The sequence below is a fragment of the Pan paniscus genome, chromosome 13 (genome assembly GCF_029289425.2).
Source record: "Pan paniscus chromosome 13, NHGRI_mPanPan1-v2.0_pri, whole genome shotgun sequence".
Lineage (NCBI taxonomy): Eukaryota > Metazoa > Chordata > Mammalia > Primates > Hominidae > Pan > Pan paniscus.
Window position 1 is genome coordinate 85,835,927 of NC_073262.2, and position 26,750 is coordinate 85,862,676.

A 26,750-nucleotide genomic window follows, 5' to 3' on the forward strand; every position below is an offset into this window, starting at 1 on the left:
TGTCTATTTGATTCTTCTCCCTTTTCTTCTTTGTTAGCCTGGCTAGCTGTGTATCTACTTTGCTAATCTTTTCAAAAAACCAGCTCCTGGATTCATGGAATTTTTGAAGGGTTTTTCATGTCTCTATCTCCTTCAGTTCTGCTTTGATCTTAGTTATTTCTTGTCTTCTGCTAGCTTTTTAATTTGTTTGTTCTTGCTTTTCTAGTTCTTTTAATTGTGATGTTAGGGTGTCAGTTTTAGATCTTTTCTGCTTTCCGGTGTGGGCATTTAGTGCTATAAATTTTCCTCTAAAGACTGCTTTAGCTGTGTTAGAGATTCTGGTACATTATGTCTTTGTTCTCATTGGTTTCAAAGAATTTATTTCTGCCTTAATTTTCTTATTTACCCAGTAGTTATTAAGGAGCAGGTTGTTCAGTTTCCACATAGTTGTGCAGTTTTGAGTGAGTTTCTTAATCCTGAGTTCTAATTTGATTGCGCTGGTTTTTCCTTTCCAGATTTAGTGCTTCCTTCAGGAGCTCTTGTAAGGCAGGCCTGGTGGTGACAAAATCTCTCAGCATTTGCTTGTCTGTAAAGGATTTTATTTCTCCTTTGCTTATGAAGCTTAGTTTGGCTGGATATGAAATTCTGGTTTGAGAATTCTTTTCTTTAAGAATGTTGAATATTGGCCCCCACTTTCTTCTGGCTTGTAGGGTTTCTGCAGACAGATCCACTGTTAGTCTGATGGGCTTCCCTTTGTAGGTAACCTGACCTTTCTCTCTGGCTACCCTTAACATTTTCTCCTTCGTTTCAACCTTGGAGAATCTGACAATTATGTGTCTTGGGGTTGCTCTTCTCGAGGAGTATCTTAGTGGTGTTCTTTGTATTTCCTGAATTTGAATGTTGGCCTGTCTTGCTAGGTTGGGGAAGTTTTCCTGGATAATATCTTGAAGTGTGTTTTTTTAACTTGGTTCCATTCTCCCTGTCACTTTCAGGTACACCAATCAATCGTAGGTTTGGTCTTTTCTCATAGTCCCATATTTCTTGGAGTCTTTGTTCATTCCTTTTCATTCTTTTTTCTCTAGTCTTGTCTTCACACTTTATTTAGTTGATCTTCAATTTCTGATATCCTTTCTTCCGCTTGATCGATTCAGCTATTGATACTTGTGTATGTTTCGTGAAGTTCTGCTGTGGTTTTCAGCTCCATCAGGTCATTTATGTTCTTCTCTAAACTGGTTATTCTAGTTAGAAGTTCCTGTAACCTTTTATCCAGGTTCTTAGCTTCCTTGCATGGGTTAGAACATGCTCCTTTAGCTCAGAGGAGTTTGTTATTGCCTACCTTCTGAAGCCTACTTCTGTCAATTCGTCAAACTCATTCTCTGTTCCGTTTTGTGCCCTTGCTGGAGAGGAGTTGTGATCATTTGGAAAAGAGACATTCTGATTTTTGGAATTTTCAGCATTTTGCCCTGGTTTTTCCTCATCTTCATGGATTTATCTACCTTTAGTCTTTGATGTTGATGACCTTTGGATGCGGTTTTTGTGTGGGTGTCCTTTTTGTTGATGTTGATGTCATTGCTTTCTGTTTGTTGGTTTTCCTTTTAACAGTTGGTCCCCTCTTCTGCAGGTCTGCTGGAGTTTGCTGGAGGTCCACTCCAGACCCTGTTTGCCTGGGTATCAACAGCAGAGGCCTCAGAACATCAAAGATTGCTGCCTGCTTCTTCCTCTGTAAGCTTCATCCTAGCGGTCATCCCCCTGATGCCAGCCAGACCTCTCCTGTATGAGTTGTCTGTTAACCCCTGCTGGGAGATGTCTCTCAGTCAGGAGGCATGGGGGTCAGGGACCCACCTGAGGAGGCAGTCTGTTCCTTAGCAGAACTGGAGTGCTGTGCTGGGAGATCCACTGCTCTCTTCAGAGCCAGCAGGCAGGAACATTTAAGTCTGCTGAAGCTGTGCCCACAGCTGCCTCTTCTCCCAGGTGCTCTGTCCCAGGGAAATGGGAGTTTTACTATAAGTCCCTGACTGGGGCTGCTGGCTTTCTTTCAGAGATGCCCTGCCCGGTGAGGAGGAATCTAAAGAGGAAGTCTGGCCACAGTCGTTTTTCTGTGCTGGGGTGAATTCCACACAGTCTGAACTTCCCGGTTGCTTCCTTAACACTGTGTGGGGAAAACTGCCTACTCAAGCCTCTTAATGGCAGACTTCCCAACCCCCACCAAGCTCAAGCGTCTCAGGTCAGTTTCAGACTGCTGAGCTGGCAGCCACAATTTCAAGCCAGTGGTTCTTAGCTTGCTGGAACCCAGCAAGCTAAGAGTGGGAGTGGGACCTGCTGAGTGAGACCACTTGGCTCCTTGGCTTCAGCCCCCTTTCCGGGGGTGTGAACGATTCTGTCTTGCTGGGGTTTCAGGCGCTCCTGGGGTACGAAAAATAAACTCCTGCAGCTAGCTCAGTGTCTGCCCAAACAGGCACCCAGTTTTGTGCTTGAGACCCAGGGCCCTGGTGGTATAGACATATGAGGGAATCTCCTGGTCTGCAGTTTGTAAAAACTATGGGAAAACTGTAGTATCTGGGTTGGATAGCACAGTCCCTTGACTAGGTGAGGGAGGTCCCTGGACCCTTGCACTTCCCGGGTGAGGTGACGCCCCACCCTGTTTCTGCTTGCCCTCCATGGGCTGCACCCACTAACCAGTCCCAGTGAGATGAACCGGGTACCTCAGTTGGAAATGCAGAAATCACCCGCCTTCTGTGTTGTTCTCACAGGGAGCTGCAGACGGGAGCTGTTGCTATTCAGTCATCTTGCCCAGGAACTCCTAGAGTTAAATTTAAATACAGAAGCTGGAAAATCTGATATAAAAATCAGTTGCTGTATTTAAGATTTTAGGAAGATTGACAGCTTTTCCTTTACTTTTTGTTTTCCTTTCCACCTTTCTTAAGGCTTGGTTTCAGCCCTATTATACATATTTACTTTTATCAGAAAGGATCAGAAATGTTTTTTGAGTGTAATGAACAGGCATAAATACTTTTTCAAAACATTTTTCTTAAAACATTTTTCTTAAAACATTTTTCTAAAAATATTTTTCTTTTTCAAAGTTTTTTTTTTTTTTTTTTTTTTTTTTTTTTTTTTTGAGACAGAGCCTCGCTCTGTCGCCCAGGCTGGAGTGCAGTGGTGCAATCTTGGCTCACTGCAAGCTCCGCCTCCTGGGTTCACGCCATTCTCCTGCCTCAGCCTCCCGAGTAGCTGGGACTACAGGTGCCTGCCACCACACCTGGCTAATTTTTTTTTGTATTTTTAGTAGATGTGGGGTTTCACCGTGTTAGCCAGGATGGTCTTGATCTCCTGACCTCATGGCAGTAGAGCTGAGTAATTTATATCCTTAATATCAGACACTGAATTTTGACAGTTCAAGAAGACTTTTATACTATATTTCAGCATTAATATGTATGTATTTTTCCCAGGAAATCAAGATTAATGTGATCTGGACCAATTAAATAAATTTAAAGTTATTTAATTCGTTTATGGAAAAATGATACATTATTTGTAGCAAAGCCAAGCCTAAATTTTCTCTGAAGCAAATCCTAACCCTCCATTTACATTTTTCTCTTTTTTCCTCTTTCTTCCCACAAACCAAGTCCTTGTTAAAACTAACGTTGCTGAAAATTTAGTGAAGAATAAAAAGATAATTGTCTCTAAGCCCATGTTTCAGTATTTTAAAAAATATGGGTGTTTTTTTACAGCATTCCAATTTGGCTGCCTCAAGCAGTAACAGCACATGAGATTTATTAATTGATCATCAGTACATAACTGTCTTCTAAATTTGTATGAAATAGTGTCTCAATAAGACCTACCTCCATCTGAGGCAATGAATTTCAGCTTGGAACAATAGAACTGCTCCAATCAGTGATGGTTAAATTATAGCTATAGGAGAATATGACAAAGGAAAACTTTTGGGCCAACATGTAGAAAGATCAGAAATAGGATTTAGCAGTCACTCATAGAATGTTCTTAAAAAGAAGTTTCCTGAAGCCAGCTGTATTCAGTATAGTACGTACATTGGTGGAAGCTAATTCTCTATTGTGCTTTTGTGTTTCAAAATAAGTTGACCTTACTGTATACTAGAAGACCACTAGCTTCAAAAATCGCTCTTCAGTGATGGAAATATAATATATAAGCATTCTTAAGGAAAATCTCCCATTCCTCTGCTCTTTGTGCTCAAATGTTAGCTACAATAGATACGCTACTTCCGCTATCCTTTCTAAACTGGAAGAGCTGAAGTCTTCTCAGGAGAAATGTCTAGTCAAGCCCTTAGCCCATTTTTTTGTTGTAGTTGTTGGCTTATATTAGTTTTTTTGCTTTGAGCTCTATTAATTCCTTGTACATTCTGGGGATTAGCCACTTATCAGATATGTTGTTTTCACAAATATTTTCTCCCATTGTGTAGGTTGCGTTTTCACTCTGTCAATGTTTCTTTTGCTGTGCAGAAGATTTTTAGTTTGATATAGTCCTACTTATTTATTTTGCTTTTGGGGTCACATCCATAAAATCACCACCAAGACCAAAGTCAAGGAGTCCTGATCCCATGTTTTCTTCTAGGAGTTTTATAGTTTCAGGTCTTAGGTTTAAGTCTTTAATCAATTTTGAGTTGATTTTGTATACAGGGTAAGATAAGGGCTCAATTTTATTCTTGTACATGTGAATATTCAGTTTTCCTCACCACATTTGTTGAAAAAGACTATCATTGTTCCAACATGTATTCTTTGCATCCTTGCCAAAGGTCAGTGACCATATATGTGTAGGTTTACTTTGGAGTTCTCTATTTTTCCATTGGTCTATATGGCTGTCCTTATGCCAGTACCATGTACCATACTGTTTTTTGATTACTGTAGCTTCATAAAATATTTTGAAATCAGGAAATGCAATGCCTCTAGCTTTGTTCTTTGTCAGGATTGATTTGGTTCATAATCTTTTGTTCTATATGAAGTATATAACCTTTTTTCTATTTCTGTAAAACATGTCTTTGAAATTTTGAAGGGATTGCATTGAATCTGAAAATTGCTTTGAGTACTATAGACATTTGAACAATAGTAAGTTTTCCAATTCAGCAACACAGGATGTATTTACATTTGTTGTCTCTTGTTTAATTTCTTTCAGCAACGTTTTGTAGTTTTTAGTATATAAATCTTTCACCTCTTTTTTCCCTAGGTTTATTCCTATTTCAAAGTATTTTATTCTTTTCAGTACTTTTGTAAATGAGATTGCTTTCATAATTTCCTTTTCAGGTAGTTTGTTGTTAGTGTATAGAAAGGCAACTTATTTTTGTATGTTGGTTTTGTATCCTGCAACTTAACTGAATTCATTTATTATTTATAATATATATTTTTAAGTATTTGTGGTTTTCTTTTTTATTTTAGAGATAGGATCTTGTTCTCTCACCTGAGTTGGAGTGCAGTGGTGCGATCATAGCTCACTGAAACCTTGAACTCTTGAGCTCAAGTGATCCTCCTGCCTCAGCGTTTCAAGCAGCTGGGACCACAGGTATGTGCCACCATACCTGGCTAATTTAAAAATTTTTCTTTTGTAGAGGCAAGGTCTCACTATGTTGACAAGGCTGATTTTGAACTCTTAAACTCAAGTGATCCTCCCATCTTGGCCTCCCAAGTGCTGAGATTACAGATGTGAACCACTGTGTCCAGCCTGGGGTTTTCTATATAAGATCATGTTGTTAGCAAACAGGGATATTTTTACTTCTTTCCAATTCAGATGCCTTTTATATTTTGTTTTGTTTTTGAATTGCACTGTCTAGGACTTTCAGTATTATGTTAAATAGAAGTGGTGAGAGTGGGCATTCTTGTTTTGTTCCTGATTTTAGAGGAAAAGCTTTTATTTTTTTCACAGTTGTGTATGATGTTAGCTGTGGGCTTTTCATACACAGCCTTTATTGTGTTTAGGTATTTTTCTTTTATTTCTAGTTTGTTGAGAGTGTGTCTCTGAAACCATGTTGAACTTAGTTAAATGCTTTTTCCGCATCTTTTGAGATGATCATATGGTAAAAATATTTTATTCTGGTAATGTGGTATATCATACTAATTGATTTTCATGTGTTGAGACCCTGTGTTTCTTCTAGTAGGTTTAAAGTTGAAATCTTAAATGTTTTTAGTTGATTTTTATATATGGTATGAGATAAGGTTCCAATTTCATTCTTCTGCTTGTGATTATGCAGTTTTCCCAACACTATTTGTTGAAGAGACCGTCCTTTTCCATTATGTGTTCTTGGTCCTTTTGTGAAAAATCAACTGACTGTTAATTTATTCCTAAGTTCTTTTTTTGATGCTCTTATAAATGGGATTGTTATCTTGATTTCCTTTTTAAGATAGTTCACTGTTAGTGTATAGAAATGCTACTGATGTTTGTATGTTGAATTTGTAATGTGCAACTTTACTGAACTTATCAGTTCTAGCAGTTTATTGGTGGAATCTATAGGGCTTTCTTAATATTAAATCATGTCATCAATGGAGACGATATCACTCCTTTCCTATATGGATGCCTTTTATTTCTTTTTCTTGCCTAATTGCTCTGGCTAGGACTTCCAGTACTTTGTTGAATAGAAATGGTGAGAATAGGCTTCCTTGTTTTGTTTCTGATCTTGGAGGAAAAGCTTTCAACTTTTCACCATTGAGTATGATGTTAGCTGTGGGCTTGTCATACATGGCCTTTATTGTGTTGAGGTATATTCCTTCCATACCTTTTGTTTTTTGTGAGAGTTTTCAATATTAATGGATGTTGAACTTTGTCAAATGCTTTTTTTTTTTGCATCTATTGAAATGATCATGTGGTTTTTGTGCTTCATTCTGTTGGTTTGATGTATCACATTTATTTGCATATGTTGAACCATCCTTGCATCCCTGATAGAATTTTCACTTGATCATACTGAATGATCTTTTTGATGTACTGTTGAGGATTTTTGTGTCTGTTCATCAGGGATATTAGTGTATAGTTTTCTTTGCTGTGTCTTTGATTTGGTATCAGGTAATGCTGGTCTCATGGAATGAGTTAGGGAGATTTCCTCATCTTCAATTTTTTGAAATAGTTTGAAGAGGATTGGTATTAATTTTTCTTTAATTCAGTAGTGAATCCACCTGGTCCTGGGCTTTTCTTTGTTGAGAGACCTTTTATTACTGATTCAATCTTGCTACTCATTATTGTCTGTTCAGGTTTTTTATTTCTTCCTAATTAATGCTTGGTAGGTTGTATGCTTCCAGAAAATATCCATTTTCTTTAGATTTTTCAATTTGTTAGCATATAGTTATTCTTAATAGTCTAGGATGATGTTCCGTATTTCTGTAGTATCAGTTGTAATGACTCCTTTTTCATTTCTGATTTTGTTTATGTGGATCTACTGTCTTGTTTTTTTGGTTCGTCTAACTAGTGATTTATCAATTTTACTTAACTTTTCCAAAAACAAACTTTTCATTTCATTGATGCTTTGTATTGCTTTTTTAGTCTTCATTTTGTTTAGTTCAGATCTGATCTTTATTATTTCTCTTTTGCTGCTGACTTCGGGATTGGCTCGTTTCTGATTTTCTGGTTCCTTGCAGTGCATTGTTATTTATTTAAAATCTTTCTGTTTTTTTGGTGTAGGCATTTATTACTATAAACTTCCCTCTTGGCACTGTTTTTCTGTAAAATACAAGTTTTGGTATGCTATATTCTCTTTTTCAAAAAATTTCTGTTTCAAGAAATTTTAAAATATTTATCTTAATTTCATCATTGACCCCATCGTTTCTCAGGACCATGTTGTTTAATTTCCATGAATTTGGATAGCTTTCAAAGTCCCTCTTGGTATTGATTCCAAGTTTTATTCCACTGTAGTCTGAGAAGATACCTAATATGATTTTGACTTTCTAAAATTTGTTGAGGCTTGTTTTGTGGCCTAACATATGGTCTGTTCTGGAGAATGTTTCATGTTCTGATTAGAAGAATATTTATTTTGCAGTTGTTAGAAAAAAATGTTCTGTAAATGTCTATTAGGTTCATTTTGTCTAAAGTCTACTTTAAATCCAATGTTAATTTGCTTAGTTTCTATCTAAATTGTCTGTCTAATGCTGATAGTCCCCACTATTATTATATTGGAGTTTATCACTTTAGATCTCATAATGTTTTCTTTATGAATCTGGGTGGTGTGTGTGTTTGGTGGTAGTGGCAGGTTGAGTGGACCTGACCTCAGATCCCATGAGGGGTGCTCAGGTGTGCCACTGGTAGTGGACTTGGCTGGGCATTCCCCAGGGCTTTGGACAGTGTGCTCAGGTACTGGAGTCGGGGGTTGGATCCAGGCTGGGCTCTGCTCTTAGATCATCAAGTAGTGCATATAGATGCTAGCGGTGGTATGCAGTGGTGGAATGGACCCTAGACCCCCAGCAGAATGCTCAATTGGAAGTCACAGTGGCTGTGCTGTGCCCCTGCTACTGGGGAGGACTTAGGCAGGCAGCTAGGAGGCATGGGCTATGCTGGTGCAGCTGTGGCAGTTGCAGACAGTGGAATTTGTCCTTGAGGGTGTGTGAGAATGCTTGGCAAACCCTCTGCAGTGGGGTAGGTTTGCTGCTGGTGACTCTCTCCTCACCCCAGCTGTAGGATAGTATGCAGTCCAGTGTGGAGTAGGCTCTTAAAGTGGTGCTGTGCTGCTACTGCTTAGGATTCAGAGTTTTGTGGGATCCAGTGTGTGCTCTCTGGAGCTCTGCCTTTATGCAGTTTCTAGGGAGCTTCTTTTGTAGCCTCAGGGCTAGTGAATGTTGAGGGGCTCTCCTGAGGCTAGGATTATAGGAATCCTTTTGGGAATGTGGGTTGCTGGGGCTCCCTCACTTATCTTTTTCCAAGCTTGGGGAGTCTCTCCTGGCTCATAGCCAATCTCAGTCTCCACCAAGGAGGCTGTCGTGCTTCCCTCTTTTTCCTTGCTTTAGGTGTTTCCTGTCACTTCTCTGTTGAATTCCAGTGTTCTTTCCTGGATGATCTATTTGAAGTGTGACTACCGACTAGTTTTGTTCTTCTTAGTGGAGGAGTCGAGTAGATGCCTCTGATCAGACATCTTGAAGCCTCTCCCATTAGGTTGTTTGAGATATTTCTACTATTTTGGCGTAGGTTTTTATTGCTATAAACTTTCCTCTCAGGACTGCTTTTGCTGCATTTTGTAAGCTTTGGTATGTTGTATTTCCATTTTTGTTTGTCTCAAGATATTTTTAAATTTCCCTTTTAATTTCTTCTTTGACTCATTGGTAGTTAAGGAGCATGCTGTTTAATTTTCATATACTTGTGAATTCTCCAAGATTCCTCCTGTTGTTATTATCTAGTTTCATGCCATTGTGGCTAGAAAAGATATTTGATATGATTTCAGTCTTTATACATTTGTTAAGACTTGTTCTGTGACCTAACTAATGATCTATCCTGGAGAATGTTCTATGTGGTGATGAGAAGAATATTCTGCAATTGTTGGATAAAACGTTCTGTAAATGTCTGTTAGGTCCATTTGGTATAAATTGTAATTCAAGTCCAATATTTTCTTGTCTGCCTCTTTCTGCAGATATTGTAATATTTGCTTTATATATTTAGGTGCTGTAATGTTGGATGCATGTATATTTATAATTGTTATATCTGCTTGATGAATTGACCCTATAATGATCTTCTTTGTCTGTTTTACAGTTTTGATTTAAAGTCTATTTTGTCCACATTCTCTTTTGGTTTTTATTTGTGTGAAATATCTTTTTTCCATCCCTTTACTTTCAGTCTTTGTGAGTCCTTAAAGGTGAAGTGAGTCACTTGTAGGCAACATATAGATAAGTCTTGTTTTTTAATTCGTTCAGCCACTCTGTGTCTTTTAATTGGAAAATTTAATCCATTTACATTCAAAGTAATTATTCATAGGTGAGGTCTTACTATTGCCATTTTGTTAATTGTTTTCTAGTTAATTTGTAGACCCTTTGTTTCTCTCTTCCTCTGTTGCTGTCATCCTTTGTGGTTTGATAATTTTCCGTAGTGGTATTATTACAAGTTAGACAGGCATGAGTGGGGCAGAAGAGGGCTCTCCCCCACCCACTAGGAATGTCAGGTGATGGTTCGACTGACAGTTATCACAATGATAATTTGGCAGCTGGCACCAGGAACAGACAATCTCCTAATGGTCCACAAGCTGTTAACATTAAAGTGTTAATTGAATGTAGACACCAGGGAGAAGCAAAAAGGGCTTCCAATAAAATCTCAGGTATTGGGCTAGTGAGCCTGGGCACATGCATTCAGTGACAAAATGGCTGAGTGTGACCTTCCAGGGTCACTCCACTGGAAAAGGGAAGAAAGCCTCAGATGAGCATGTGTACAACTTCCTGAACACACTGTGCATGCACACTTCCCAAGCATAAGGAGGGCACTGTGCATGCAGGCAGCCCACCCTAAGGGAAGAATCAAGGAAAAAGGTTGCAAGATGCCGGAGGTGGGCCAGCCTGTAAACTCCTAGGATCAAGGTTAAATGCTGCATTTGACCTTCTCGGTGCCTGCTTGGGTCTCTTCCAAGTGTACTTTCCTTTCTTTCCTGCTCTAAAGCTTTTTAAATAAACTTCCACTCCTGTTCTGAAACTTGCCTCAGTCTCTTTTTCTTTTTTTTTTTTTTGAGATGGAGTCTTGCTCTGTTGCCCAGGCTGGAGTGCAGTGGCATGATCTCAGCTCACTGCAACCTCTACCTCCTGGGTGCAAGTGATTTTCCTGCTTCAGCTTTCTGAGTAGCTGGGATTACAGGCATGCACCACCATGCCCAGCTTTGTATTTCTTTTTTTTTTTTTAGTAGAGATGGGGTTTCACCATGTTGGCCAGGCTGGTCTCGAACTCCTGACTTTGTGATCAACCCACCCCAGACTCCCAAAGTCCTGGTATTACAGGCGTGAGCCACCGTGCCCGGCCCTCAGTCTCTTTTTCTGTCTTATGCCCCTCAGTCAAATTCTTTCCTGAGGAGGCAGGAATTGAGGTTGCTGCAGACCTGTACAGATTTTGCCCATGGTAACTAGGATACCTTACACTGGTAATGGTGTGCTTTGAATTCTTTATTTTTATCCTGTGTATATCTACTATAGGTTTTTGCTTTGTAGTTATCATTAGGCTTGCATAAAACATTTTATACTAATAACAGGCTGTTTTAAGCTGATAATAACTTAACTTTGATCCCTTGCACAAACTCAACTCTTTTACTCCCCCCTCTCAGTTTGTTTTGTTGACATGTTTTGTATATTTTATGGTTTGTGTCCCTTGACAAATTAGTAGCTGTAGTTGTTTTTAATAGATTTGTTTTTTTTGTTTTTTTTTTTTAAAGAAAGGTAGGAGGATCACTTGAGGCCAGGATGAAGAAAGCCTACTTAATATAACAATACCCTGTCTCTACAAAAAATAAAATAAAATAAATTAGGCATGGTGGCATGTGCCTGTAGTCACAGCTACTGGGAAGGCTGAGGCAGAGGATGGCTTGAACCCAGGAGTTCAAGGCTGCAGTGAGCCATAGTCACACCACTGCACTCCAGCCTGAGTGACACAGTGAGATCCTGTCAACAACAACAACAATAACAAAACACAAAGAAAAAGTGAGTATTGAAATAGTCTAAAGTGAAGGAATAAAAAGATAATGTCTTATGAAAAGGAAATGTTAAAATGAAAGCTTCCTAACTTGTTTCAATGTAGCTAGCTCCTGAAGAAGTTAAAAGTCCATCTTGGAAGGATTTTAGAAGTGGTAAATTAGGTCTAGGGTTCATAGGAAAAAGAAAAAAAACTGCTTGAAGATGAAGAAAACACGCACAGAATAGCCTATGCAAATAGACTCTGGTAATAACTCTAATGACTCAGACACCATAGAAAATCTCAGATTTAGGAACTTCTGGTCTGGCTCCTGATTTGAGATGATACAAGTTGTATTATAAACTGATTAGGTACAGAAGGGCCCAGAGCATCTGAGTAGGATGGTTCATGAGACACAGTTGAGGAGTAGAAGCAAAAGACTTTCAGACCAACTGGGGTGTGTGATAAATAAAGCTTAATTTTGAAATTTGAGATGCATTTTATTTGGCAGAATTCTTGGTAAGCTGGTCTCTTAAGAAAAGCAGTCATCCTCAGGTGCAAAAACCTTATCCTAAGAGCCTGGTAAGAACGGTAATAATTTGAAAAGATACAGAGACTAATGAAGAAAACCTAACAATGCTATAAGTGTGACATTTTGGGAGGAGAGAGAAATGTCAAGAGGCATTTTAGGCAACTTTCTATATGATGTGTGCTATATACAACTTAGTCTGGCTGGGTGCGGTGGCTCATGCCTGTAATCCCAGAACTTTGGGAGGCTGATCACTTGAGGTCAGGAGTTTGAGACCAGCTTGACCAACATAGTGAAACCCTGTCTCTACTAAAAAATACAAAAATTAGTCAGGTGTGGTGGCGGTTGCCTGTAATCCCAGCTACCTGGGAATCTGAGGCAGGAGAATCGCTTGAACCTGGGAGGCGGAGGTTGCAAGAGCCAAGATCATGCCACTGCCCTCCAGCCTGGGCGACAAAGCTAGACTCCGTCTCAAACAAACAAACAAACAAAAAAACAACTTAGTCTGTGCTGTACTTGTCAGGAAAACTACAGTAAATATCTGTTTTTCAAGGCTTCTGAATTACCATTTTTTGATAAGTTTGATAAGGAGAAATAGGCTATATAAAAGCCCACATATATTTAGATTATTTGTGTATCTTCTCTTACCTAGGGTTATCCAGTATATTTCCTTTTAAAGGAAACATCTTTCCCTCTAAACACTGAATACATAATTCAGAAATTCTCTGAGAGGTTGAAAATTATTTCCTCACATTTGGAGATAAGAATATAAAATATTAATTCACTTTTTTAAAAAAGAGAGTAAATCATTGTTTCTTTTACTGTCACCTACTGCATAACATTCCACATCTAACCCCCTTTGTATGGCCATACCGTATATCTTATTGAGATTAAATACACTTTTTACACAAACCAAATAATTCTTTTAGTTTTCTAGATATAACTGGCATCATAATACTTCTGTTTCTGTTTTTTTAAAATTGGGACCTATTTTGTTATTACCCTATATTACTAGTGTAATAAAATAATATCACTTAATGTTCTCATATCCTTTAATTATAGACTGAGTAGTGTTGGAGGAAAGTCCCTGGGGCCTAGTAGAGGGACAAGTTGTGGACTGTTAGACATGGTCTAACAGTCTAAAGCTCTAAGCAGCCAACTAAATTGTTTGAAGTATAAAAGTGGCAAATGCAATCTTCATATTTATTTGGTGACTGCAGTAAGTAGCATCTGTAATTTTCAAAGACCACGTAAAATCAATACCACAGAGAGGATCAAGGCTAGCTATAGCCCTGAAAATCCAGCACAGTCCCAAGCCTCCCTTTGTATAACAAATATGTTATTATTTCTCCTTTATAATCTTAACACGGAATTCTTAGATAATTTAACCTACCTACATGCAAAAATTTAGGAAAATAAATGTAATGCCCTAGTTGTAAAATAAAAAAGAAATAAAAATAAAACAATAAATACATTCCAGTGTGTAAATCCATGAGCACAATTACACTTGAAGACATAATGATGTGTATCTTTTTTTTTTGAGATGGAGTTTCTCTCTCGTTGCCGAGGCTGGAGTGCAATGGCATGATCTCGGCTCACCACAACCTCCACCTCCTGGTTTCAAGCGATTCTCCTGCCTCAGCCTCCCAAGTAGCTGGGATTACAGGCATGTGCCACCACGCCTAGCTAATTTTGTATTTTTAGTAGAGAGAGGGTTTCTCCACGTTGGTCAGGCTGGTGTCAAACTCCCTACCTCAGGTGATCTGCCCAACCTTGGCCTCCCAAAGTGCTGGGATTACAGGCGTGAGCCACCGTGCCTGGCCAAATGATGGGTATCTATACATAGAAAGCATGTTGAATGCAATAGTTAATAATGCACATTGTATTGTATTATACATTGAAGGAGCATAATTGACGGTGACCTTTTTTCCAAAATATTGAGAAACTCTTTGCTAAGTTCTGGGTAGAACAAATACATTTTTCCCTTGATTACATGGTACCACATATATGGTTACTGCATAAAGAATGCCAGACATACTTTGTATTTACATGTGAAGTGGAGTTAGGTTCCAGGCCCAAGTAATTATAAATAAGTTTTCACTTGCAGAAATCAGGCAAATTGCCATTTCATTTTTAAGTGTATAGTCCTAGTGATCATATTGCAGTATATCTGGCATGTCTGGCCCCCACCCTTTAAATGCCACTAGTATTCCTCCCAATTATTTTGACAACTAAAAAAGTTTCCCACCATTTTCACCTCTGTTGAAAATATTGCTCTCCTACATTTCCTTGAGGTTTAACTGTTACAGTGTTAATGGAAAGAATAACACATCTATCAATTGAACATATGAGGTCCACAAGTAATAGGCTCCTGTTGGCTGTTTTAACAAAAGCTTTTTTTTTTTTTTTTTTTTGACTTATATCGCTAGCTATCTTTAGGTCTCTAGATATTGCACCCTCCATATGCAATCAGATTCTAAAACTTCTGATAAAAAATGCATCTCCTGGAAATGTCTGTGAAAAGGTCTGTAGACAGCTAGTCAGTGTGGTAGGCAGAACAATGGAACCTAAGAATATGTATATGTTATCTTGGCACAAGGGACTTTGTAGGTGTGATCAAATTAAGGATCTTGAGGTGGAGAGATTATTCTGGATTATCTGGGTTGTCCCAGTGTGATCACAACGGTCCTAATATGGGAAAGGGGAAGGCAGGGGAGTCAGATCAGATTCAGAGAGAGATTTGAAGATGCGATACTGCCGGCTTTAAATGCCCATTGAACTCTGCTTCAAAAAATGAAAACACACCTCTATAAAATGTATATTGGGAATAAACTTTGTATTTACATACATTGGGGAATTTTTAAAAAATGTAATGTTTGGACTTACATATTTTACCATATTACTTTGCTATATTTGGACATTACATGTTTTACCATATTACTTTGTTATAAAATTATAAATTTAACTTTTAATACAGATTGCCAGAATATTCTAGATTAGAGATTAGGTTTTTGTTTTCCTCAAGACATAAGACAAGTATGAACATTCTAAACTGCTGGATGAATCTGAAAGACAGTAATTTCAAAACTCAATTTATACTCATGTTAAATATAACTACATTAAGAGTTTAAAATTTCGTGGGAGAAAATATAATAAAGAGATAGGATCATTTACAGTCTTAAGAATAATGTTGGTTTCCCAAGTGCTGTTCTTAGCAATTAAAGCATAAGGTGAATTGAAATTTGCTTCATAGGCAGTTTGACTGTATGTATTAGAGAATGAAAAGAGGACATTTGTAGTAATGCATGGAAACTTGCTGCTTCAAATTAAATTTCTCCTCTGCTGTTGTAGAATGGATTCCATACAGTAGCTAGTTGTGGATGATTCAGAAAATTATGAGTTTAGAGTCCCAGTTGTTAATTTATAAGTTTTATGGGGAAGTATCACCTGCATTTGTGCTGAATAAAATATACGCGGATTCTTTAAAAAAAAAATCACAATTTTTTTCTAAATTTATTTTTTAAAAAGTTTTTAGAGAGAATAAATACAAAATTAGTCAATTTGAACATGTTTCATTCACATTCTTTAAATTGCTTGTTGGTCTCCTTAACAATTTTTCTTTTCCTTTGACCCTCTGCTTTTCTCATTTTTATTTTCCTCCTTGAAGAAACGATCCATTCTAAGGGCTTTAAACATTTCTTTTTGTGTTGATGTTTAAATCTTTTATTATAGTCTCATATTCTCACTCAAGACTCAGAATTCTAGTACTCCTAATGAACATTTATGTCTTTTGGGCAGTCCTGCTGCCATCCTAAGCTACACATACTGGGAATGGAACTCAATCATCTTTTCTTTGCAAATCAGTGTCTCTTACCAATTTCTTTCATTCTGTTTATCCAGTCTTCTAGGTTTGAAATTTTGGGGTTGTTTTTAGGATTTTGTATTGCCTTCATTTTCTTAATTAATCAGAGTCCTTCTAGTTCTAGTCTAGAAATATGTTTCATATCTGCCATTCATGTTCCACTATGATTTTGACTGTCTTGCAGTTCCTGATAATTTTATGAATAGATTAATATAATGCTGTTTAACTTATTTTCTATATGCTTAATTCATTCTAGACATAGCTGGAAGGCAGATCTTAAATTATAACTTTTTTTTTCCTATATGTTATTCAATAAAGAATAAACCTAGTTTAGTATTTCACTTGGCAAAGTGTAGTACGTCATGCATGAATTGCAGCATCAGAATCACTTGTGATATTTGCCAGAGGTGGCCATCCCACATCACCTAAATCAAATCTCTGGGCATGGATTCTGGGAATCAGCATTTTTAGAAGGCAGCATAAGTGATTCCGATGCACACTAACATTTGAGAACTACTGGAAAGGATAAAATTCAACCTAAAATTCAAAACCCTTTAACATATGGCCGTACCTTGTATATTCCAGTTTATTTTTCACTAGTTCTAATATAATCTTTTGCTCACTCTAACAGTCACTCTAGATATGCCACGATCAAATTGCTTCTGAGAATTTGTTTATAACCCCTTTATTCAGAATGCCTTATTTTTTTTTTTTTGCATCCATCCTTCAAGCCCTTCTTCTTTATGGACTCTTTTAAGATATGTATTAGTGAGCACCTACCATTTATGTCAGACACTTCATGGAAAATTTTTACTATCCATTAAGCAACCTAGGTATAATTGTTCCCATTTTACAACCAAGGACATTGAGACTTAGTGCAGTTAAGCAGCTTGCCCTAAGCCGTACAAGTAGTAAGGAGTAGAGTTTGATTCAAATCTAGGTCTAGGTTTGACGTGCTCCTCCCAGTGGTAGCTTTCAAGTTGGCTCTGTAGGCAGCTGCTTAACTAAAACCTACCTGGTTTTCTGTGTTTATATGCTAGGGCTTTCCCACAGGTCACTTTTAAATACAGCTTAAATATTTTTAAAACCATTTTATGAGTTCTATTAGGACAGCTAGGGCACTCAAATGGAAATTCATTAGATTATTATTTAACTGTTAAATGTGTGTCAGCTTCTCTGTAGTTGAGCCATAAGCTTCTTAGAGAACTGAAAGGAAATTTTAAAAAGCCTATCCCTTTCATCACCCAGTGTGGTAGTGGTTGTATTTAGTATGTATTCACCGAATATCTGCTCAGATTAAGTAGAATCCAGAACAGTGAAAGATGTACTTTCATTGAGTAGGAATCACTGGTTCCAGAAAACAAGAAATTGTTAGCATCTGAGGACAAAGACTACCAGTTATTTTAATGTTTTTTTAGAGCATTTTGAAGAAGATGGAAACTTAATAAAATTTTAATTATCATGTGTTTATCTTCAATTGGTGATTAGAAAATGTTTTCCAAAGTTTTTGTGTGTTCAGCATGAAATAAAAACACAAAATAATTTTATTAGCAGAAAAGTTCTACTAATGTAACATAAAACTACAATGAAATATACAATTTTGGGATGTTATCGACTAAATATCATTAAGTTTCTCCTGCTATAGAATTTAATACTTGTTTGTCCATTGTAAAACATGAATATTACTACCTTACAATTTTATCTAATCTTCAATATATTTGTAGTTTAGGCCAAAAACATCTATGTTCTCATGTCACAAAAAAACATTTAGCTCAAGTGAATTGACTTCCTCTATCATAATCAACTCTATGTGATTAAGAAATTACTAAACCTTGAAGAGGAACAATCAATAAAGTAAACATTTTTGATGCATTACATATAATGTTAACTCTCAAGCATGTTTGGTGAAGCTATGCTTTCATATATTGCTTTCAATGCACTATTAGACAAGAAGACAAGTTCTCAGTAAGGTTGTGATATATAAGTATTAATAAGCATTGAAGGCCTAACAGCACTGGCTGTCAAATCTGTGTGTATTAATGTGAATTAATGAGCTTTTCCTCTCCCAAGAGGAAAACAGGTTATAACAGGTTAAACAATGATGAGCAAAACACAGGCAATGCCAGTGTGATAGAAAGCCTTCAATTTAGAGAAGTGACCTTTAAAAGGGATTGCATAAATAACCCCAAGATAATCACTTGGTATAATATTTTGGGTTTAGAGTTTAGATAGCAGTAAAAGCATGTTTATTGATTCGTTTGATTTTTTAAAATTGTACCCCTTGGGAAATCACCTCAGTGCAGAATTAAAGTGAAAAGACAATGATAACAACAAAACATGTATAACTAAAACTATCATAGAATGAAATACTGGTTTGAAAAAAATCACCCTTTTAATGTCACGCTATGGTGGAAAGTTAGGTATTTTCAATTCTCCAAATTACACAGAGAAAGTAGAAAGCACTGATTATGTGTCTAGTTGTTGGTGTGGAAAGGATAATACCTTAGGACTATTAAACTAATACATTTCATTTTTAGTAATCCCTAGTTCCAAGTTGATCCAAGGCTGTGTTTAGAATCATGCCAAGAGGACTCACATATTTGCTTTTATATTATAGCAAAGATATCATTCTATCATTTAGGCTGAGCAGTTAGGCTTAGCACCCAAAAGAAGGAAGATTTGATACTCTGGAAGACCTTGACAGAAGGAAAGTTAAAAAGCCTGTTCCTTCTGGTCTCAGAATATATGAGAAAGAATTAATCAGACATAGGTTTCTGACTTCCCTTCTCCAGGCTGACAAGTTTGCAAGAAAGCCAAAAATAGAGTAGCTTTTGTTGAACTTTTCTTTTGGAATGTTCATATGAAGTTGTCACTTAGGGTGGCTCTGTGTCAGCATGTGAAGTAATACATGGCAATGGTAGATGAAGGTGGCTACAAAGATGAATCTGAGGCAACGTACCTGGCTCTGAGAGTCCAGCTGTGTTTGGAGGTGGTCTTGCTGGGAATTTGCCCAAAGTGGTTTGCTGCAGTAGTGGGTGAGGCCAGACATTCAATGGGAGTCACCTCTAAACTCCATGAAGATAGCTGCACAGGAAGTAAGATTTAACTAGGGGTTGAATCAGTGACAGTTGGATGGGGTGGAGGTGAAGTGTCAGCAGGCCATTACTGAGCAAAGATAACAGACCTTATATTCCTTTGTAAAACAATGGCATATCTAAGGATTGCACCAGCCACCTCACAGTGGAGACCAGCACAAGGATGGCAGGCTACATGGAAGGGAAAATCCCTTGAATCTGTAAGCTTTCCCCTATACCCAGATGTCAGCTTGGGAAGAGGAGGGTGAAAAGTACAACTCTGAAATTGAGCTAAACTTTGAGTTGACTAAATATTTTACATTACAGAGGTTGTTTAAACTGGAGCTATCAATTGGCCATTTTGAGATAAGTCCTTGTCCTCTCACTTCCTTCCAAATAGGGTAGAATATTGAGAAGGATATTAAATGGAGTTATAGAAAATAAAATAGACTTTTTTTTGCACATTTCATTCATAGTATAAATTTGAGAATTTGCTAGTGAATCTGCTGTACTTATCCCCACTCCCCAAGTCCTCACTCTCAGCTGAGCTGGCTTCCTTTTTCTCTAAGAAAATTGAAGTAATCTGAAGGGAATTTCCACAAGTTTTCATCACTACATCTATTTACTTATAAATTTCTGTGACCATATACTCTGTCTTCACATCTGAGACATTAGAGGAGCTGTCTGATTCATCCAAAGGCAACTCTTCTACTAGGACCTTAGATCCTATCTCCTCTTACCTATTACAACGATTCTCACCTCTCTTTTGAGTAATCAATTTTTTTCTTGTTATCAATTATTCCATCATAAAACAAACATGGCTTATCTCTGACCATCGAAAACAAGTTCTCTCAATACAATCTCATTCTTCTTCATTCCCATATCTGTGTTTTCTTTATAGCAAAACTTCTCAAATACCTCCAATATCATTCTTCAAGTTCTTTTAAAACTTACTACAATAGGCTTTCACCCCAGTCATTCCACTGAAACTACTCTTATGAGGTAACTAATGACTTCCATATTGCTAAATGCAATGGATAATTCTTCATCTTCCTCTGTCTTGACTCATCATCAGCACTTAACACAGGCAATCGCTTTTCTTTTTTCTCTTCCTTGACTGGCTTCCACTTCCCAGTCTCTGTTATTGGCACCTCCTCATCTTTCCAACTTCTCAATATTGGAAGCTCTAAGAGTTCAGTCCTGGAATGTTTTCTCTATTCTGTCTACACTTACTCCTTTTGTGATCTCATTCAGTTTCATGGTTTTTAATATTATTTTATTATTTCTATGTGGACATCTCCCAAATTTTTATATCCAGCCTGAAAATGGGTCTTCTGAACTTTTACCTCCTATAGTGAATTGCCTACTCAACAACTCCACTTGGATATGTAATACATATCTCAAATGTAACATGTACAAACAGAACCTTCCCCTTCTCAGCTGATGATAGCTACATCCTATGGTTGCTCAGGCCAAAGAGCCTTGGAGTCATCATTGATTCCTCCTTTTCTCTGACAATCTATATGAAAGCCATCAGCAAATCCTAGAATCCAGCTCTGTCTCACTACCTCCACTACCACTGTCAGTTTTTAGTCTCTCATCTTTGTCTCCCTAGAGTCTATTCTTAGCTCAACCAGAGTGATGCTTTGAATGTAAGTTATGTCACGTCTCTCCTTGGCTTAAAACCCTCAAATGGCTACCTACGTCCCTCAGAGTAAAAACTAAAGTTTGTATCCTGATCTATAAGTTCTTACAGTCTTCATGGCTCCTCTCCCCCACCTCTTTATCTCATCTTTTACTACTTCTCATTCTTACTCTGCATAGCTGCACCAGTTTTCTGTCTTTCAAACACACTGGGTACATTCTGATCTCAGGGCTTTTGCCTTTGCTCCTTTCTGTCTGGAAAGCTCATCCCTAATTTCTGCATGATTCAAGCTCTCACAGTATTTGTTTTTATTTCTCAAATGACACATTTTCAGTAGGACCTTCCTTGACTACCCTATTTAAAATTACAATCTCCACCCCTAATATGGCATTTCTTATCCTTTTTTCCTGCTTTGTTTTTCTCCATAGCTTTTATGACTTTCTGATATCCTGAACAAGTTATTGATTTTTTTTAATAATAAGGCTCTATTTTAATGTTGTGTAAATTACCAAGAAGTAGAGATTGACTGTAATTTCCCAAAGACAGAACATTCATTTCACAGCTACACAAGAACAGGGCTACGAGTGAAAAGGCACCCTAATTTGGGATAGTGTGAAGAAACATAGTTTGTGTTTTGGACAATTTATAGAGACAAATTTCCAGGGGACCTAAGAATACTGTTGGTCTGTATGGATATAAAGTGAAAAATGAAAGAACTCATGCAAAAATCTATGCTATCTTTATTCTTCCTAGGTTAATTAAATCTCTATTTAATGCAAATTTTATAAGTGTATTCTGCTGTTATTGGAGAAAATGAATGTTTTCAAAGAATTCCTATGCTCCAGCTTATGAAACCGTACTCTGTCTAGACAAGGGCATAGGAGATATTTCTAAATACTAATAATAAACTCAGAAAAAGAGATAAAACCGTCTTATTTACAATAGCATAAAAAACTTAGAAATAAATTTAAACAAAGAAGTGAAAGATCTGTACACAGAAAACTACAAAACATTGATAACAATGGAAGAAACATAAATAAATGGAAAGATATTCCATGTTCATGGATTGGAAGAATTAATGTTGTTAAAATGTTCATATTTACCCAAAGTGATATGTAGATATAATGCAATTCCTATCAAAATCCAATGACAGTTTTCATAGAAATAGAAAAAAAAATTCTAAAATTCATATGGAACCACAAAAGAGGGAGGCATTATATTACCTGATCTCAATATTGACTACAAAGCTATGGTAATTAAAATAGTATGGTAGTGGCATAAAAACAGACACACAGATCAATGGAGAATAGAGAGTCCAGAAGTAAACCCAAACGCATACAGTCAACTAATTTTTGACAATGGCACCAATGAGATGGCATGGGGAAAGGTTAGTCTCTTCAATAAATGGTGCTGGGAGAAAATATCCACAGGCAAAATAATAAAATCAGACGCTTATATTAAGGAATGCAAAAAAACAAAAACAAAAACCTCAAAATGGCTTAAAGACCTGCACATAAGACCTGAAACTACAAAACCCCGACAAGAAAACGTAGGTGCAGAGCTCCTTGACTTTGGCCTTGGCAATGATTTTTTGGTTATAGCTCCAAAAGCACATGCAATAGAAGCGAAAATAAACAAGAGGGACTACATCAAACTAAAAAGCTTCTGCACAGCAAAGGAAACAATCATCAAAATGAAAAGGTAGCCTACAGATTGGGCGAAAATATTTGCAAACCATACATCTAATAAGGGGCTAATATCCAAAATATATAAGGAACTCACACAACTCAATAGCAAAAAAAATGAATAACCTGATTAAAAAATGGGCAAAGTACCTTAATAAATTTTTCCAAAGGAGACGTAAAAATGGCAACAGGTATATGAAAAGGTTCTCAACATTACTAATCATCAAGAAAATGTAAATCAGAACTGCAATGAGATATTACTTCACATCTGTTAGGATGGCTATTATGAAAAAGACGAGGTAACAAATGTTGGGGAAGGAGTGGAAAGAAGAGAACCTTTGTACACTGTTGGTGGGAACGTAGATTGGTGCAGCCACTGTGGAAAACAGTATGGAGGTTTCCTACATAGTCCAAAACTAAATATAGAATTACCATATCTCCAAAATATGATAGAACTATTATAATTCCAGAAATTAAATCTAGAACTACAATATGATCCAGCAATCCCACTTCTGGAAATATACCCCCAAGGAAATAAAATCTCCGCTCCTGTAGCTAGCTGCTGTCTCATGTTAACTGCAGCATTATTCACAATAGCCAAGATATGGAAACAATTAAAGTGTCCTTTGATGGATGAATAAAGAAATTGTGGTATATAATGAAATATTATTCAGCCTTAAAAAAGGAGATGCTGCCATTTGTGACAGCATAAATGAATGTAGAGGACGTTATGTGAGGTGAAATAAACAGAACACAAAAATAGTGCATGATCTCATTTATATGTGGAATTTTTTAAAAAAATGAAATATGTAGAAACAGAGTAGGACAGTGGTATCAGGAGTTGGGAGATGGGAGGTAGGAAAGTGTAGGCCAAAGGATACAAAGTCACAATTATGCCCAACGAGTAAATCTAGAGTCTAATGTACAATATGAGGGCCAGGCACAGTGGCCATGCCTGTAATCCCAGCACTTTGGGAGGCTGAGGTGGGCGAATCACTTGAGATCAGTAGTTCATGACCAGCCTGGACAACATGGTGAAACCCCGTCTCTACTAAAAATACAAAAATTAGCTGGGTGTGGTGGTGGACACCTGTAATCCCACCTACTTGGGGGGCTGAGAGAGGAGAATTGCTTGAACCCAGAAGGCGGAGGTTGCGGTGAGCCAGGATTGCCCTGCTGGACTCCAGCCTGGGCAACAGAGTGAGACTCTGTCTCAATAATAATAATAATAATAATAATAATAATAATAAGTGTACAACGTGAGGACTATAGTTAATAATATTGTATTATATACTGGTAATTTGCCAAAAGAATAAATTTTAGATACTCTTACCATCAAAAAAAAAAAAGAAAAGAAAGGTAACTATGAGATTATAATTTGCTAAACTGTAATAATCCATTTACTATGTGCGTGTTCATATATATATATATACACACACACACACACATAAACATGTTGTAGCCCTAAAATCTATGCAATAAAATTTAAAAAATAAAAACACCCAAGATGTCTTTATTCCTCCTAATTAAATTTATATTTGCTATAAATTTAGGTTTATTGTCCCATTCCAAGTGCTAGTGAAGGATTTCAAAGAAGTCCTTTGTTCGATGTTATTAGCGATATCCTACTGTATCTATACCAAGACATGGGAGGCACTGACGATTGCAACTAAGACTTACCAAACCACAGGGGTTCTCAAAATTTAGGGTGGGTAAGAATCACTTGGAGTAGGTTGGGAGTTGAAGAAAACTTGTTAAAAATGCACATTTCCTGGCTGTAACATAAGGTATTCTGAACCAATAGATTTGGGGCCTAAATTGGTAATCTGCAGTTTCAGTATGCTCCTCTGGTGATCCTGAACAGGTGGTCCATCTCCCCTCCTTTGGGAAACACTGCACCAATGTTTATTATCCTAGAAGAAAATTACATAGAAGAAATCTGGAAGAAATTTCAACAGAATTTTAGATCACTGAAGAATTTAGGGGTCCAGATAGCTTTCTTATTTTTTTGTTGTTCAAATCTTATCTTTTGTAAGAGAAATTTGAATAGCTAGGGACATTGGTGATATCAGAAACCTAGATTTCACTTCCTCTATCATTGTTTATAAAATCAAAATGGAGTCCTAAGAACAGACTAAATTTATTTTATAAACACCAAAAGAATGTATTTGATAGGAAACTAGCACCTGATCAAAGTGAATATTGACATGGAGGGAGAAATTTCCTGAGAAGGCTGTAAAACTGGCGTTATATTAGTTTACAAGAAAATGAAGCTGCATGAAGAGGATATTTATTAAATAGTGAAATATTAGGTCTCTCTGTTGTTTGAATTATTTACAGCAAACAAAATACTTTTAGGTAAAATATGTAAACGAATACGCAGATAAGAAAATGGACACAGGTTTTTTTCATGCGTCTTGTAACCGTTTAAAGGAGACCATTGGATTTAGTGCTTAACCAATATATGTTTTATTGTGCAAACCAAGTATTTGGATATTAATATTTTAAAAAACTGATAAAGTCTTTATCAACTTTTACTGAACACCATATTATCTACTTGACTGTTACATTGCTTTAAGAGTCCAGTCTTGACTCATCTGTGATCCTAAGTGAAAAATAAATAACATGAGATCATTAAAATTTCCTACTGAGTTAAATTCAGATTGAATCCAGATATCTAAAAATAAAAGTCAAAGTAACACTATCATAAACAATCTATATTAGCTTTTCAATTAATAAATTAATTTTTTTAGAGACGGAGTCTATAATATCCAGGCTGGTATCCTGGGTTCAAGCAATCTTCCCATCTCAGCCTCCCAAGTAGCTGGGACTGTAGACATGCACCACTATGCCTTGCTGACTAGAATCTGTATTAGATTTTTAAAAATAAACTTTTTTTTTTGGAGTAATCTGAGATTTACAGAAATGTTTCAAAGACAGTATAAAGTTTTCATTTTCCTCATTTTTTTCTCTTTTTTTCTTGATTTAATTGACACATAACAACAATATATTTATATGGTGCAATGTGATGCTTACTTATATGTATATGTTGTAGAATGATTCCTCTTATGTCCCTTGCCCAGTCTCCCCTAAAGTTAACATTGTATATCATCATAGTACATTTTTGAAAACTAAGAAAATAAGCTAGCCATGGTGGCTCACACCTGTAATCCCAGCACTTTGGGAGGACGAGGTAGGAGGATCGCTTGAGTCCAGGGGTTCAAGACCAGCCTGGGCAAAATAGGGAGACCATGTATCTACAAAAAATACAAACATTAGCTGGTCATGGTGGCATGTGCCTGTAGTCCCAGCTACTCAGGAGGCTGAGGTGGGAGGATCACTTGAGCCCCAGAGGTTGAGGCTGCAGTGAATTGTGTTTGCGTACTCCAGCTGGGGCAACAGAATGAGACCCTGTCTCAAAACAAAAAACAACATTGGTGCATTGTTATTAATTAAGCCCCAGACTTTATTTGGATGTCACCGTTTTCCCGCTAATGTCCTTTTGTTCTTTCAGGATCCAATTCACAATACTTTTGGTACATTGGCTGTATTTATAGATGTAAAGGGCTGCATAGGCTGTACACTGCACTACTCTGGGGGTGCCATTTACATTGCTGTGCCAGGCACTGTTCATAATGCTTTACATCTATTAACTTGTTTAGTCATCACGGAAGCTCTAAAAGGTAGGCAATATAATTATCCCTATTTTACAAGTATGGGCATTGAGGACAAAGAGATTCGGTAACCTTAAAAGATCACTTAGCTAGTAAGTGGAGAAACTGAGGTTCTAGTTACACAGCCTGTGCTCTTAGAGACATTCCAAATCGGCGAGCTTCCTATCCCAACTGACCAGCTGTAAGAACACACTTCTTATTCCAAGGAACTGACTGATTGACCTTAAGCAAGTCACTCAATCTCTCTGGACCTCTGTTTGCTCATCCATGAAAGTGTAGAAGTGGATTACATAATCTATACAAGTTTCCTACCTTTAAAACAAATGTATAACATTGAAACATGTATCTTTAAATTTAATTTCCAGCTCAGAGACCTACTGCATTTTTGTACTCTTGCCAATCAACTTTTAAAAAATAAAACGTTCATTAAAATCAGACTATTGAATATTAAAATTCCAATTGTATTTTTAAGGAGGATCTATATATCACATTGAGACACTTCTTTTTTTGCCTCAGGTTGTTAGCTTGTTGATTTTGAATTTTATATCATGCTTTTGAATACTACTCAATTTTACATATGCCCTTTGTAAGCCAATAAAACTAAACTAAATGTATGTCACTTCTTATGTAGGAATGCACAAGCAAATGAACGGTGTATAGCCACATATTTCAGTAGATTAAACTCAGTTGAAATTATCCCACATGCTGGCACTGTAATAGGCTATTGATCTCAG

At 36.9% G+C, this 26,750-nt stretch overlaps 1 long non-coding RNA gene across 2 annotated transcripts in view; it reads left to right on the forward strand.

Annotated features, from left to right (window-relative positions):
• The window catches only part of LOC129397289 (uncharacterized), a 36,804-nt gene extending 10,353 nt beyond the window's left edge, over positions 1–26,451 (forward strand). The window contains exons 2-3 of one of the 2 annotated variants that reach the window (XR_010109402.1): positions 1,601–1,701; positions 2,019–26,451. This is a non-coding gene — a long non-coding RNA (uncharacterized LOC129397289). Of the gene's footprint in view, positions 1–1,600 lie in introns of both variants that reach the window. The other variant, XR_008624552.2, reaches the window with a different exon arrangement.
• The last annotated feature ends 299 nt before the right edge of the window (positions 26,452–26,750 follow it).